The 13797-nt window shown below is 46.7% G+C and overlaps 1 long non-coding RNA gene across 1 annotated transcript; it reads left to right on the top strand.

Moving 5' to 3' along the window:
- The first annotated feature begins 879 nt into the window (after nucleotides 1–879).
- Nucleotides 880–13205, top strand: LOC135968606 (uncharacterized). The gene is made up of 3 exons (XR_010583524.2): nucleotides 880–1110; nucleotides 9568–9682; nucleotides 11948–13205. It is a non-coding gene; the product is annotated as an uncharacterized lncRNA (long non-coding RNA).
- Nucleotides 13206–13797: the final 592 nt, after the last annotated feature.

Genomic DNA, 13797 nt, shown 5'->3' with positions numbered 1-13797 from the left:
TTACTGCGGCCCGGCCCCTACCCCCTCCCGCCCCAGGCGTCCCCACGTCTTTCCACCCCGTCCGCAGAACACGGAGTCTGGGATACTTCCTAAAATCCAGCTCCCTCCTCCTTCAGGTCCCAATCTCATCCTCCCTTAGACCTAGGCGACTAGCCCCAGCCCCTCCTCTCTCAGACCCAGGAGTCCGGGCCCCCAGCCCCCTCCTCCCTCAGACCCGGGAGTCCAGGACTCCAGCCCCCTCCTCCCTCAGACCCGGGAGTCCAGGCCCCCAGCCCCCTCCTCCCTCAGACCCGGGAGTCCAGGCCCCCAGCCCCCTCCTCCCTCAGACCCGGGAGTCCAGGCCCCCAGCCCCTTCCTCCCTCAGACCCGAGAGTCCAGGCCCCCAGCCCCCTCCTCCCTCAGACCCGGGAGTCCAGGCCCCCAGCCCCCTCCTCCCTCAGACCCGGGAGTCCAGGCCCCCAGCCCCCCCCTCCCTCAGACCCGGGAGTCCAGGCCCCCAGCCCCCTCCTCCCTCAGACCCGGGAGTCCAGGCCCCCAGCCCCCTCCTCCCTCAGACCCGGGAGTCCAGGCCCCCAGCCCCTTCCTCCCTCAGACCCGGGAGTCCAGGCCCCCAGCCCCCTCCTCCCTCAGACCCGGGAGTCCAGGCCCCCAGCCCCCTCCTCCCTCAGACCCGGGAGTCCAGGCCCCCAGGCCCTCCTCCCTCAGACCCGGGAGTCCAGGCCCCCGAGCCCCTCTTCCTGTGGGCCACAGTTCAGCTTTTCCATCTATTTTCATGAATAATGAAAACACTGATGTTTGGAGTGAAATTTGCTTTTTCCCTCCACCCCAACCCTCATCCCCAGTGTAACAGGGCAATGGGAAGGGACTGGGGGACTTATCCTGGGGGAGCAGGTGGGGAGGAAACCACCATCCAGGGTTTAGGCGCAAAGCATCCTGGCTCCCTGTTCCTTCACTGACTTGGCTGTGTGACCTTGGACAAGCCATTTCTCTTCCCAGAACCTCAGCGTCTTCCCCTGCAAGGTGGAAAATTCCCTCTTGCTCAAGGTTATTGAGAAGAATGAGAGATCTTGGAGCAGCTCCTGGCTCCACCCAGCACCTCAACAACTTGTAGTGAGTTTCTCCCTCCCCTTTCCACTTTGCACCGGTTTACCATGTGTATGCCACCCTCCTGTTCCTGTCCCCTTGGCATAGGCAGGAGCAAAATAATCTCTGAGCCTCTGTTATTTCTGTAGCAGTTCAAGGCAGGAGCTTTTGAAGTTACCCAGTAGGGGCTGTGCTGCCTCAAAAACATATCCATTCTCCGAATAGTTCCTTCCCTCTCCGCTCACATCCAATTTGTCTGCAAGAGCCGCTGGCTCTGCCTCCAAAACAAATCTCTGCTTTGTCCTTTTCTTATTCTCCCATCCTGGTCAGAGCTGTCACCACCTCTCCCTGTAGGACTCTGGCTGTAGCAGCCTATGCTCTGCTCTCTTGGCCTCTACCTTAGCCTCCACCTTCAGAACAACCACCACTAAACACCTGTACCAGCTGAGGCCACTCCCTGCCTCAATCACTCAGCCCGCTGTGACTTTCTTTCAATTCCTTAAACAAACCAAACAATTCCAGCCCCCGGGTCTTTGCACTTGCCGTTCTTTCTGCTGGAATGCTTTTCCTACCACACTGGCAGATGACCCTTCTTATTTAAGGCTCACCTTCTCCCGTTTACGAAGCTTTCATTGATCATAGTTTCCAAATTAGCTGCTACTCCCAACACAATAACTCTATGTCATACCTCTTCATAGCACCAACAATTTTCTTTTTCCTTTTCCTTTTCTTTTCTCATTCTTTTCTTTTCTTTTTTTCCTTTTGAGGCAGAGTTTTGCTCTTGTTACCCAGGCTGGAGTGCAATGGCATGATCTCGGCTCACCACAACCTCTGCCTCCTGGCTTCAAGTGATTCTCCTCTCTCAACCTTCTGAGTAGCTGGGATTACAGGCATGCACCACCACAGTCGGCTAATTTTGTATTTTTAGTAGAGATAGGGTTTCTCCATGTTGGTCAGGCTGGTCTTGAACTCCTAACCTCAGGTGATCCGACCACCTCGGCCTCCCAAAGTGTTGGGATTACAGGCGTGAGCCACTGCGCCCGGCTGATTTTGTTCTTTCACTGTTATTTTTAGTTGCTCTCCCCCTAATCCCACTTCCAGAATGTAAGCTTCACAGGGTTTTTGTTTTGGTTTTGGTCTGCTTTTGTTCAAGGCTGCATTTCCAGAGCCCAACCTAGTGACTGCTAGGTAGTATGTTCTCAAATAAATACGTACTGCATGAATGAGTTGGATGGTTTAGCTCCATTTGGAGAGATGGAGGGAAGTAAGATGCAGAGGCAAGAAGAGACCTGCCCACGTTCACAAAACTGGGTGACACAAAAGCTAATGGTGTTCTGGAGGTGGCTTGCACTGGCTCAAAAGAGCTGATTATTAAATTTTCAGAAATTGTGCAAGCCAGGTGTTAAACCATTATTAGCTTGAAACTGGTCATGTTGGGAGAATTTACACCATAGCAATGGTTAACACCAAATCAGCTTACCAGCCCACCATTCTACAAAATCCACTGTGATCCTGGTGAAAGGCCATTTATTGATCCTCTTTGAATTCTGAACTTTTCAGACTTAGGATCTGAGAACAGGAGCTCCCTCTTCCTGAAATGACCCATCCCATGCCTGATAACAATATAAGTGCATACTCGGTGCAGGGATCTTTCTAAGCACTTTGTACATATTATCTCCCTGAAGCATCCTGACACCCTTCTGAGGCAGAACTTTATCCCTATTTCACAGGTGAGGAAAAAGAGACATAGTGAATTTTTTAAATCCCAAGAGCTATAAATGTGTGATACTGTGAAATATATATTTGGTCTTCCTAACACCCCCTCCCCCCACTTCCACTGGCAGGCCCCAGGTAGCTTCAGTATGGGGACTGGTCACAGGAAAGAACAAGTCATGATTAAAGGGTTGGGACTTTCAGCTCGTCTCCCAACCTCTGTGGAGGGGAGAGGGAATGAAAGTTAAGTGGAATACCAATGGGCAATGATTTAATCAATCATGCCTATGTAATGAATGTTCCATTTAAAAACCCCAAAAGACTGGGTTTAGGGGACTTCTGGACAGTTGAACACATGGAGGTTCCTGGAAGGTGGCATGCCTGGAGAGGGCGTGGCAACTCCATTCTCCTTCCCTTGCACCTCACTCTGTGTGTCTCTTCCTCTGTATCCTTTATAACATCCTTTATAATAAACTGGTAAACATAAGTGTTTTTCTAAGTTCTTTGAGCTGCTCTAAAAAATTAATTGAAGAGAAAGGGGTTATGGGAACCCCAATTTATAGCTGGTCAGTCAGAAGCACAAGTAGAGAACCTGGAGCCTACAATTGTCATTGGAAGTGGGGGACAGTCTTGTGGGACCAAGCTCTCAACGTGGGATCTGCTGTGAAGTCCGGGTAGATAGTATGAGAATTGAATTGGAGTACACCCAATTGGTGTCCACTGCAGAACTGATTAATTAGTTGCTAGTGAGGAGAAATTCCTACACAATCCTTGGTGACACCAATCAACAGAGAAGTGTTGGTTGTTGAGTGAGAGAATAGAAAAAACACTTTAGTTGTGTTCCCTATGGTCTCAGATTTGGTGTCAGAAGTGGGAAAAGTAAAATAGAAGTTGATAGAGTTAGAAGAAAGGTTTTAATATAATCCTATTTAAGGTTGGGTGGGCCAAAGGGAGTACTTGTTGGTTCTCTAACATTAAAGGGTTCCAAAAAAGTTTGCTATATTTACCTTAGTTTGGAGAAATTTTAAAAGTCAGAAAGCAGAGATTATAATAAGACATCTGATATGAAATTTCCTGGGGCAGTAGTCTGGCTGTTTAATCGAGATAAAGATTAACCCAACAAGCAAGAGTTCCTTTGCTCAATGCCCTGATGGGGACCTAAAGGCCTGTGTACACAAGTGGATAAAATGATCAGGGATGGTGGAAATTCTTGGGACTCCTTGATATAGGAGGTCCACTGACTATGGTACCAACATCCATTGGTGAAGTCCTGACTTGGGGTATAATTTGATTGAGAGAACATAAAAATTTAAGGGTTGATAGACTTATGAAAGTTGGAATGCTTGAACAAGTTACATGTAAAGAAGTTGTGTCTCCTTTACCTAAATGTTTAATGAGACTGCATAGCGTATCTGGCTGGGGAACACTTCTCCTACCTAGTATTGTAAAACCAAAACCCATTAATAAAGTTCTAATAGAGGCTACAGTTAGGAAAGTGAGGGTTGGTTAAGATAATTAAGATAAACCTTTATAGGAGAGTTGGTATATTTGAACACACTTTCTCTGAAGTGATTTTCCCTGATTGCATTATAGGGATAGACATTGTATCAGCCTGAGAAATGTTTCCCATACCTAGCATTATAAAACAAAAGCCATGTACATCTGCCTTTAATCAATATTAATTGGACATGCTGAATAGGAACCAGTCAGATGTCTGGAGCCCACACAATGTAGAATAGAAGATGGAGTGATGCTATGAACAAATTCTCTGGGGCAGAGCCCCGTATGGAACCTAGACTGGGACCTATGGGAACAGCCTATAAGCACCTTCCAATGACAAGTACTGGGACCCTGGACTAGAGAATTTCAATATGAAGAGTATAATACTACTTTCTATGGGATATTAATTCAAGCTACCCCTATGACTGAGACATGAAATGATCTTGAAGCCTGAAATACCAATAATATCTTGGATTATGTTTTAAAACACTCTAATGGAGATTAAAATGCCCAGAAGAGTCCCCTAAGAAATTAGAAATGATTTATACAGGATCATGCTACCTGGGGAATGCAAGGAGGAGATACTAATGAAAAGGGAGCCTCTTTCTCCCTCAGACTGACTCTGGAACAGTATGGGAGCAGCTGGATCCTACTGCCACTTGGACAGTGCCCTATAAACAGCTCTCAACCAACCAACAAAGAGCTGCTTGGTGTGCAGATGACAGTGCCAAGATGAAAAGACCACGTCCTATTTAGAAGGATGCCATTCTGATCAAAGAAGATAAAAACAAATCCATTCAGTGAGCTGAACTGCATGCTGAAGAATTGAACAGTGCTAAAAGCCCCTCTGTTTGAGTTTTTACTGACTCACAGGCCGTGGCCAATGATTTGGCCATATAGTCAAGCAGGTGGATAATGGAAACCTAGCCTATTAAAGGGATGCCCATATGGGACACACACAGCCCTTTGGAAATTTGAGGGGTCCTTAAAGTAGGACATGTCAATGCCCATCAGAAGAGCTCCCTTCCAGGTTTGGAAGGTGATTGAAATCGACAAGCAGATATCCCTGTATGCTCACTTAAGGTGGCCACCTGTGTCCGTGAAATGAAAGGATATGAGGGCACTGCAGCAGTGCAGAGATGGGCTGAATCTAAACATGTTTCTATTGCACCCTCTCAGGCACATAATGCCAGTAAGAACTGTTCTGTCTGCCAGACAGAAACTGCAGATGGCTATGGGGCAGATTCCCTGGTGGGAAGGTTCCGAGCACAGCTGGCAAGTGAGGCTGATGCTGGTAGCCCTGGGGGGCTACAAATGGGTCTTGACAGGAATAGACGTTGACTCTGGGCTGGCCTTTGCTTACCCAGTGGAAGATGCAAATGCTCAGAGTGCTGTAAAAGAATCAGAACAGGCCGGGCACAGTGGCTCAAGCCTGTAATCCCAGCACTTTGGGAGGCCGAGACGGGCGGATCACGAGGTCAGGAGATCAAGACCATCCTGGCTAACACAGTGAAACCCCGTCTCTAGTAAAAAATACAAAAAAATAGCCGGGCGAGGTGGCGGGCGCCTGTAGTCCCAGCTACTCTGGAGGCTGAGGCAGGAGAATGGCGTAAACCCGGGAGGCGGAGCTTGCAGTGAGCCAAGATCCAGCCACTGCACTCCAGCCTGGGCGACAGAGCAAGACTCCGTTTCAAAAAAAAAAAGAATCAGAACAGAATATATTACACACATTTGCACAGGCTGTCGTCATTTCTTCCATCCAAGGAACACACTGTCCAGCCCATAATGTCCAGCAATGGGCAGAGCTGTCCTCCTTTGGGTAATAATTTGATCAAGAAGTGGAATGAGCAATTAAAACATTGGTTGTCTAAAACAGAGAAGATAAAAGCATGAAGAATGTACCCATAATTTTTTTTAAATGTACCCATAAAAATTAAACAAAACAAAACAAAACAGGAAGATCTGGCTTACACACCTTCCTGAGTGTGTGCTCACACTCAACCTGATGGGGCTAGAGGAGGGCACCACTAGACTTTCCTGTTTTCTGGTTGACCTGGGAAAGTGGGGGTGGGGAGAATGCTGGTGTGGCTATGCAATTCTTGCCAAGTTGCTATAATGACTATGTATTTTTTCCTTTCTTCCAGATGTAACCTCATTTTTTCCCCCTACCTGAGGCACTGGTATTAGTAAAACCAACCCAATTGTCCCATAGAAATGGTATTCACTGTTTTGTATTTTTGAGGCAGGGTCTGGCTCTGTCACCCAGGCTAGAGTGCAGTGGTGCAAACCTGGCTTATTTCAGCCTCCATCTCCTGCGCTCGAGTGATCCTCCTACTTTAGCTTCCTGCATGTCCTACAGATGTGTGCCAGCACGCCTGGCAAGTTTTAAACTTTTTTTTTGTAGAGACAGGGTCACGCTATGTTGGCCAGGCTGATCTCCAACTCCTGGCCTCAGGCAATCCTCCTGCCTTGGCCTCCGGAAGTGCTGGGACTACAGGTGTGAGTGAGCCACCTCACCCGCTGAGTTTTCGAATAAACCTAGAAAGTGACCCTTTTGGTGTTAAAACTTGAAATTTACATTTGTCTCACTTGAGTTCTTTCCTTTGGAAGCTGACCTTCAGGCAAGGGACTGAAACTCACCAGATTATACCACCCAGACAAAGAGAGACTAAATCCCTCATTTCTCATAATTGCTTCCTTACTCCTCCCTAATTCCTGTTTTACATTCCTTCACCACTATATAAACCCCCCAGTTTTAGTCAGTCACAGGTGGATTTGAGGCTGATTTCCCATTCTCCTTGGCTTCAGCACCCGATTAAAATCTTCTTCCCCAGCAACCCTTATTGTCTCAGGGGTCGGTTTTCTGTGCATCTAGCAATGGGAACTAGACTAAACCCTTGGCATGTTGGTAACACTAGGACGAGAACCAGGTCTTGAACCTCCAAGTGCTGAAAGCAGGGATGATTCCTAAGTAAAAAAAAAATGCAGCTATGTTCTTTGTTTGTTATTATTTTTTACCTGACATACAATAATCATATATATTTACAGGGTATATAGTGATGTTTCGATACACACAACATATAGTGATCAAATCAGGGTAATTCGCATATCCATCATCTCAAAAATGTTTCATTTCTTTGTGTGGGGAACATTCACTATCCCCCTTCCAGCTATTTGAAGCTATATATTATTGTTAACTGGAGTCATCCTACAGTGCTATAGAACACTCGAACTCATTCCTCCTATCTAGCTGTAATTGTGTAACCTTTAACAAATCTTTCCATATCCCTTTTTTGTCAGAATTCCCTAAAGGCCTGATAGAGGCAGATTGTACCTCCATCCTATCTGGCAAAACTGGGGCTAACAGTGGATGCAGCTACATTGTCCAGTAGTGAAACCAGTCCACTAGTTCTGCACCTGTATAACCTTACCCAGTCTGAATGGAAGTGGATTAGGGGGCGGGTACTTGCTAGACTAGTATTGCTGCCTGCAGTCTAGACAAGCACCGTGTTCCTTGCAAAGGTGGAAAAGTTTGGATATAAATGAAGAGAAGGAATAATGGTAGCTGAAGGTAAAGGAATGAATAAACAGGTTATGTAATGAAGGAAATCTAATGTTACGTTAACAGGCTGAAAGATGCTCAGAACGTGGGATGACGTCTCTTAGCTCAATTATACCAGATGCCTGAGAGGGTGAAACTATATGTGTGCAGAGACCACTCCTGCTTTTAGAACCTGATAAGATAGAATGGGAGGCTGTAAACCTGAGTGGTCTCGCTCCGGGAGACATTCTTACAATATGATGGACTGAACTAATTAGTCATGATTGAATGGGATTCTAGTAATGTGGCAGTATCTTTTGAGTTGTATATTCATTTGGTATAAGGGAACCATGTCCAAAGACCAGGGGTGAATGGTGTGTAATAGTGTGAAATATGTATTTGGTCTTCATTCCTCCAGCCCCTTTCCTGACATACAAACTCCTAAATGTTTGGAACCTCCAAAGTGATGTCTTCCGTATGCCAATGAATTGACTAATGGCCGGTAACCTCCGGATAGGGTCTGGTCACAAGAAAGGTCAAGGCAGGATTATAGAGTTGGGACTTTCAGTCCATCTCCCAATTTCTCAGAAGGAGGGAGGGGCTGAAGGTTAAGTTCATCACCAGTGGCCAATGGTTTAATTAGCCATGCCTCTAATTAAAATTAGCCATGCCTCTAATTAATGAAGCCTCCTTAAAAACCCAAAGGGACTGGGTTCAGAGAGTTTTTGGATAGCCGAACACATGGAGGTTCCTGGAGGGTGGTGCACCTGCTGAGGGCCTGGCAGCTCTGCCCAGCTCTTTGGGAGGCCAAGGCGGGTGGATCACTTGAAGCCAGGAGTTTGAGACCAACCCGGCCAACATGGTGAAATTCCATCTCTACTAAAGATAAAAAATTAGCCAGGTGTAGTGGCGCACACCTGTAATCCCAGCCACTCAGGAGTCTGAGGTGGGAGAATTGTCTGAACCCAGGAGGCAGAGGTTGCAGTGAGCTGAAAATTTTAGTTTTCTTGCTACATCCTCAGAATATGACAGAAGATATCTGCCATATGTGCACCTTATAACAAACTTATATCCAGAATATATAAAGAACTCTCACAAATCAACAAAAAGGAGACATCTCGATTTTTAAAATGAGCAAAATACATGAACAAGCACTTTATGAAAAAAAGGATATTCAGGCCGGGTGCAGTGGCTCACACCTGTCATTCCAGCATTTTGCAAGACCAAGGGGGTGGATCACCTGAGGTCAGGAGTTTGAGACCAGCCAGGCCAACATGGTGAAACTCTGTCTCTACTAAAAATACAAAAATTAGCCAGGTGTAGTGGCACGTGCCTGTAGTCCCAGAAACTCAGGAGGCTGAGGCAGGAGAATTGCTTGAACCCGGGAGGCAGGGGCTGCAGTGAGTCAAGATTGTACCACTGCACTCTAGCCTGGGTGACAGAGCAAGACTCTGGACCAAAAAATAATAGTAATAATCATCACATGAAAAAGAATTCAGCATCAGTTATCAGGGAGATCAAATCAAAAGTATAAGGATATACTCTTACTCTGCGGCCAGAATGACTAAAATGAAAAGGATTGACAATAGCAAGTGTTGGTGAGGATGTGGAGCACCTGGAACTCTCTTGTATCATTGGTGGGAGTGTAAATGGGCACGATTGCTGTGGGGAATGTTTTGTCAGTGTCTACTAAAGCTGAGTATTCCTATAATCCAGCAATTTCACCCCAGGTATTTATCCGTGAGAAATGAAAACAACATGTCCACAAAGACTGGCAAATGAATGTTCACTGCAGCTTCATTTATGAAAGCCTCAAACTGAAGATAACTGAATATCCAGCAACAGGTGAATGTGTAAATTAATTAATATAGACTCATACCATGGAATACGATTCATTAATAAAATAGGATGACCTGTTGATACGTGCTAAAACATGGTGGAAACTCACAGGAGTAGTGTGAAAAATGCCAGATACAAGAGATTACGTACTGTATGATTCCATTTATATGAAGTCTAATACCCGGCAGAAATTATCCATGGCAATAGATGTGAGAATTGTAATTACTCTGGTTGGGGAGAGTCTGGGAGGAGACATGTCATGGTAATCCAGTAGGAGGTGCACGGAAGGGAGCCCTCTGCAGTGGGCACGTTCTACTTCTTGGTCTGGATGATAGTTGAATGGACAGAGATATAGTCTATCTGCCTTATTCCCAGATTCTGTGTTTACAAATTCGCTTGTTCGCTAATATTTATTTCTAACCCTAAAATCAATACTCTCAGGGCTTTCAGGACTATTCAGTCATCCGCAGAGGGGCTAAAATTTCAAGTTGCTGCACACAGGTTCCGAGCAGAGGTACAGACAGGCGACGCTCTGCCTTTTGTCCCAGCTCTCATACAGAGATGTGGAGAGGATGGGGATTGCAAGGGGCAGTTCAGTGCTAGAAGCTCCAGCTCTGGTGCCAGCTGGAGAAGTTTGAATCTCACCCCTGGCACCTGTTAGGGGGGTAGCCTCAGACAAGCTACTTAATTAACATTTCTAGGAAATTTGTTTGCAAAATAAATAAAATAGAGTTGCCCAAAGTGGCTCACACCTGTAATCTCAACAATTTGAGAGGCCAGTGCAGGAGGATCACTAGAAGCCAGGAGTTTGAGACCAGCCTGGGTAACATAGTGAGACTCTGTCTCTACAAATAATTTAAAAAGTAGCGGTGGGTGCGGTGGTTCACGCATGTAATTCCAGCACTTCGAAAGGCAGAAGCTGGCGGATCACTTGAGGTCAGGAGTTCGAGACCAGCCTGGCCAACATGGCAAAACCTCATCTCTACTAAAAAAATAAAAATTAGCCAGGTAAGGGGTAGTGGTGGCACGTGTCTGTAATCCTAGTTACTCAGGGGGCTGAGGCATGAGAATCACGACTTGAACCCAAGAGGCGGAGGTTGCAGTGAGCCAAGATTGCACCACCGCACTCCAGCCTGGGTGATGGAGTGAGACCCTGTCTGAAAAAATAAAAAAATAAAAAAAACAAAAAAACTTGGCAGACTGGATGCAGGGGCTCATGCCTGTAATCTCAGCAATTTGGGAGGCCGAGGTGGCCATCCCCTGTGCCTACGAGGCTGACGTCTACTGACCCCATCAGCAAGCTCCCTTGCCCTTCAACTTCAAGGTGGGTTTGGCCAAAGGAAGGCACAGGCAGGATACTGGAGGGGGCTGGAGGATCCTCTCCTCCCTGCCTGCTGACCACCTTGGGAGCCTCAATGCCATCAGCAGCCGCTCCTCCATGATCTCAGTTCTCACTAAGGCCTTGGTCACACTATTCCTCCCCTTGTTCCTCCAGGACTCAGCAGAATCTGGCAGGAACCCTTCCCTCCCGTTGCTGGCACCTGAGATCCTTACCCTCCCTACATCCCTAACCCTGCTCGCACCTCTGCAAATGGTACCTTTATTAGACCGTCTGTTTAAGAAATCCCACTGGAGGGGGCTGTCTCTTTCAGGCCAGGACCTCGCTGACTAGCACCATCACTGGCTTTTATCTTTATTCATTAAGAGCGTTCCATTCTGCTAGGGGGCTTTGCAGGGCATGAGTCGAATAAGTCAAGGCCTGAAGCCCACTGAACGCAATGCTTAGAAAGCTCGGGGGTGTACAAAAATTCATGCCTTATTGATGCAAAGCCTCTCCAAAATAGTTAATGCTTTTTTAAAATTTAAAATTAAAAAATATATATATAAAAATATATATATACACACATATATATACATATTTTTTGAGATGGAGTCTCGCTCTGTTGCCCAGGCTGTAGTGCAGTGGCGTGATCTCGGCTCACTGCAAGCTCCGCCTCCTGGGTTCACGCCATTCTCCTGCCTCAGCCTCCTGAGTAGCTGGAACTATAGGTGCTGGCCACAATGCCCAGCTAATTTTTTATATTTTTAGTAGAGTCGGGGTTTCGTCGTGTTAGCCAGGGTGGTCTTGATCTCCTGACCTTGTGATCCGCCCATTTCGGCCTCCCAAAGTGCTGGGATTACAGGCATCCCTGTATGTGTGTGTGTGTGTATATATATATAGATATAAAAATAAATATAAATATAAATATAAATATATATATATTTTTTTAGATGGAGTTTCACTCTTGTCGCCCAGGTTGGAATGCAGTCGTGTAATCTCAGCTCACTCAACCTCTGCCTCCCAGGTTCAAGCGATCCTCCTGCCTCAGCATCCTGAGTAACTGGGATTACAGGTGTGCACCACGCCAGGCTGATTTTTATATTTTTAGTAGAGATGGGGTTTCGCCATGTTGGCCAGGCTGGTCTCAAACTCCTGACCTCAGGTGATCCGCCTGTCTTGGACTCCCAAAGTGCTGCTGGGATTACAGGGATGAGCCACTGTGCCTGGCTGTATGCTAATTTAAAAAACTTTTATACAGGTGGGGTGTCACTATATTCCCCAGGCTGGTTTCAAACTCCTGGGCTCAATTGATCTTCCTGCCTCAGCTTCCCAAAGTGCTGGGATTACAGGTGTGAGCCACTGTGCTTGGCCTCAAGCTATCCTCTTGTCTCAGTCTCCCAAGTAGCTGGGGCTATAGGTGTATGCCACCATGCCCAGTTATTATTATTATTATTATTTTTGTAGAGATGGGGTCTTGCTATGTTGTCCAGGTTGGTCTCAAATTCCTGGCCTCAAATAATCCTCCCACCTTGGCCTCTTGAGTAGCTGGGACTACAGGCACATACCACCATAGCCAGCCTCAGTATATATTTATTTTTATTTATTTGTTTTGAGACAGAGTCTCACTCTGTTGCCCAGGCTGGAGTGCAATGAGCAATCTCAGCTCACTGCAAGCTCTCCCTCCCGGGTTCACGCCATTCTCCTGCCTCAGCCTCCCGAATAGCTGGGACTACAGGCGCCCGCCACCAGGCCCAGCTAATTTTTTGTATTTTTAGTAGGGATGGGGTTTCACCATGTTAGCCAAGATGGTCTCCATCTCCTGACCTCGTGATCCGCCCGCCTTGGCTTTCCAAAGTGCTGGGATTACAGGCATGAGCCACCACACCTGGCCCTCAGTATGTATTTAAATGGAGTCTTGCTCTGTCATCCAGGCTGGAGTGCAGTGGCACGATCTCAGCTCACTGTAACCTCCGCATCCCAGGCTCAAGCAAGTCTCTGGCCTCAGCCTCCAGAGTGGCTGAGACTACAGGTGCACTCCACCATACCCAGCTAGCTAACTTTTTGTATTTTCAGTAGAGACAAGGTTTCACCATGTTGACTTCAAGTGATCTGCCTACCTCGGCCTCCCAAAGTGCTACGATTACAGGCATGAGCCACTGTGCCTGGCCCTCAGTATATTTTTGAAAGAATAAATTAGTTCCTATCCCTTTCATTGACTGAACTCTTCTCATCTTCAAAGACTTCCCTCCCTGACGCTCTGTTTCCTAGGACAAGGTCAGGTATGGTTACCCACTTTGAGATGTACTTTCCTTTTTTGTGCCATGTCCCTGGAGCTGTGCTTGGTGCTAATAATAGCAGCTGAAGACATTCCCTGAGCAAGGTTGGATGGGACGTGGTGCGGGAGGTGAGGAAGGGGCGTTCCGAGCCCTGGCTCAGGTGTCTCCGCCGTTTGTTCAGTCAGGTGGGCTCCTTACCCTCTCTGAGTCTCCTCATCCTTTTCTACAGGATGGGGATAATCTCAAAACCCACTCCACAGGGCCGTGGTGGGGACACAGCAGTGCGATGGTCTGTTTATGCGCCAACCTGGCTGGGCTACAGACCCCAGCTGCTCAATCAAACACCGAGACATGTCACTGAGGAAGGATTTTGTAGCTGTGACTGACGTCTCTAATCAGTTGACTGTGTTGTATATATTTAAGGTATACAACGTGATCTTTTGATAGATATATACATAGTGAGATGATTACTACCGTCAAGCATATTAACATATCCGTCACGTCTTGTAGTTACCTGTTTGTTG

The sequence above is a fragment of the Macaca fascicularis genome, chromosome 19, assembly GCF_037993035.2.
Source record: "Macaca fascicularis isolate 582-1 chromosome 19, T2T-MFA8v1.1".
NCBI lineage: Eukaryota > Metazoa > Chordata > Mammalia > Primates > Cercopithecidae > Macaca > Macaca fascicularis.
This window is presented reverse-complemented; position numbering and strand designations above follow the sequence as displayed.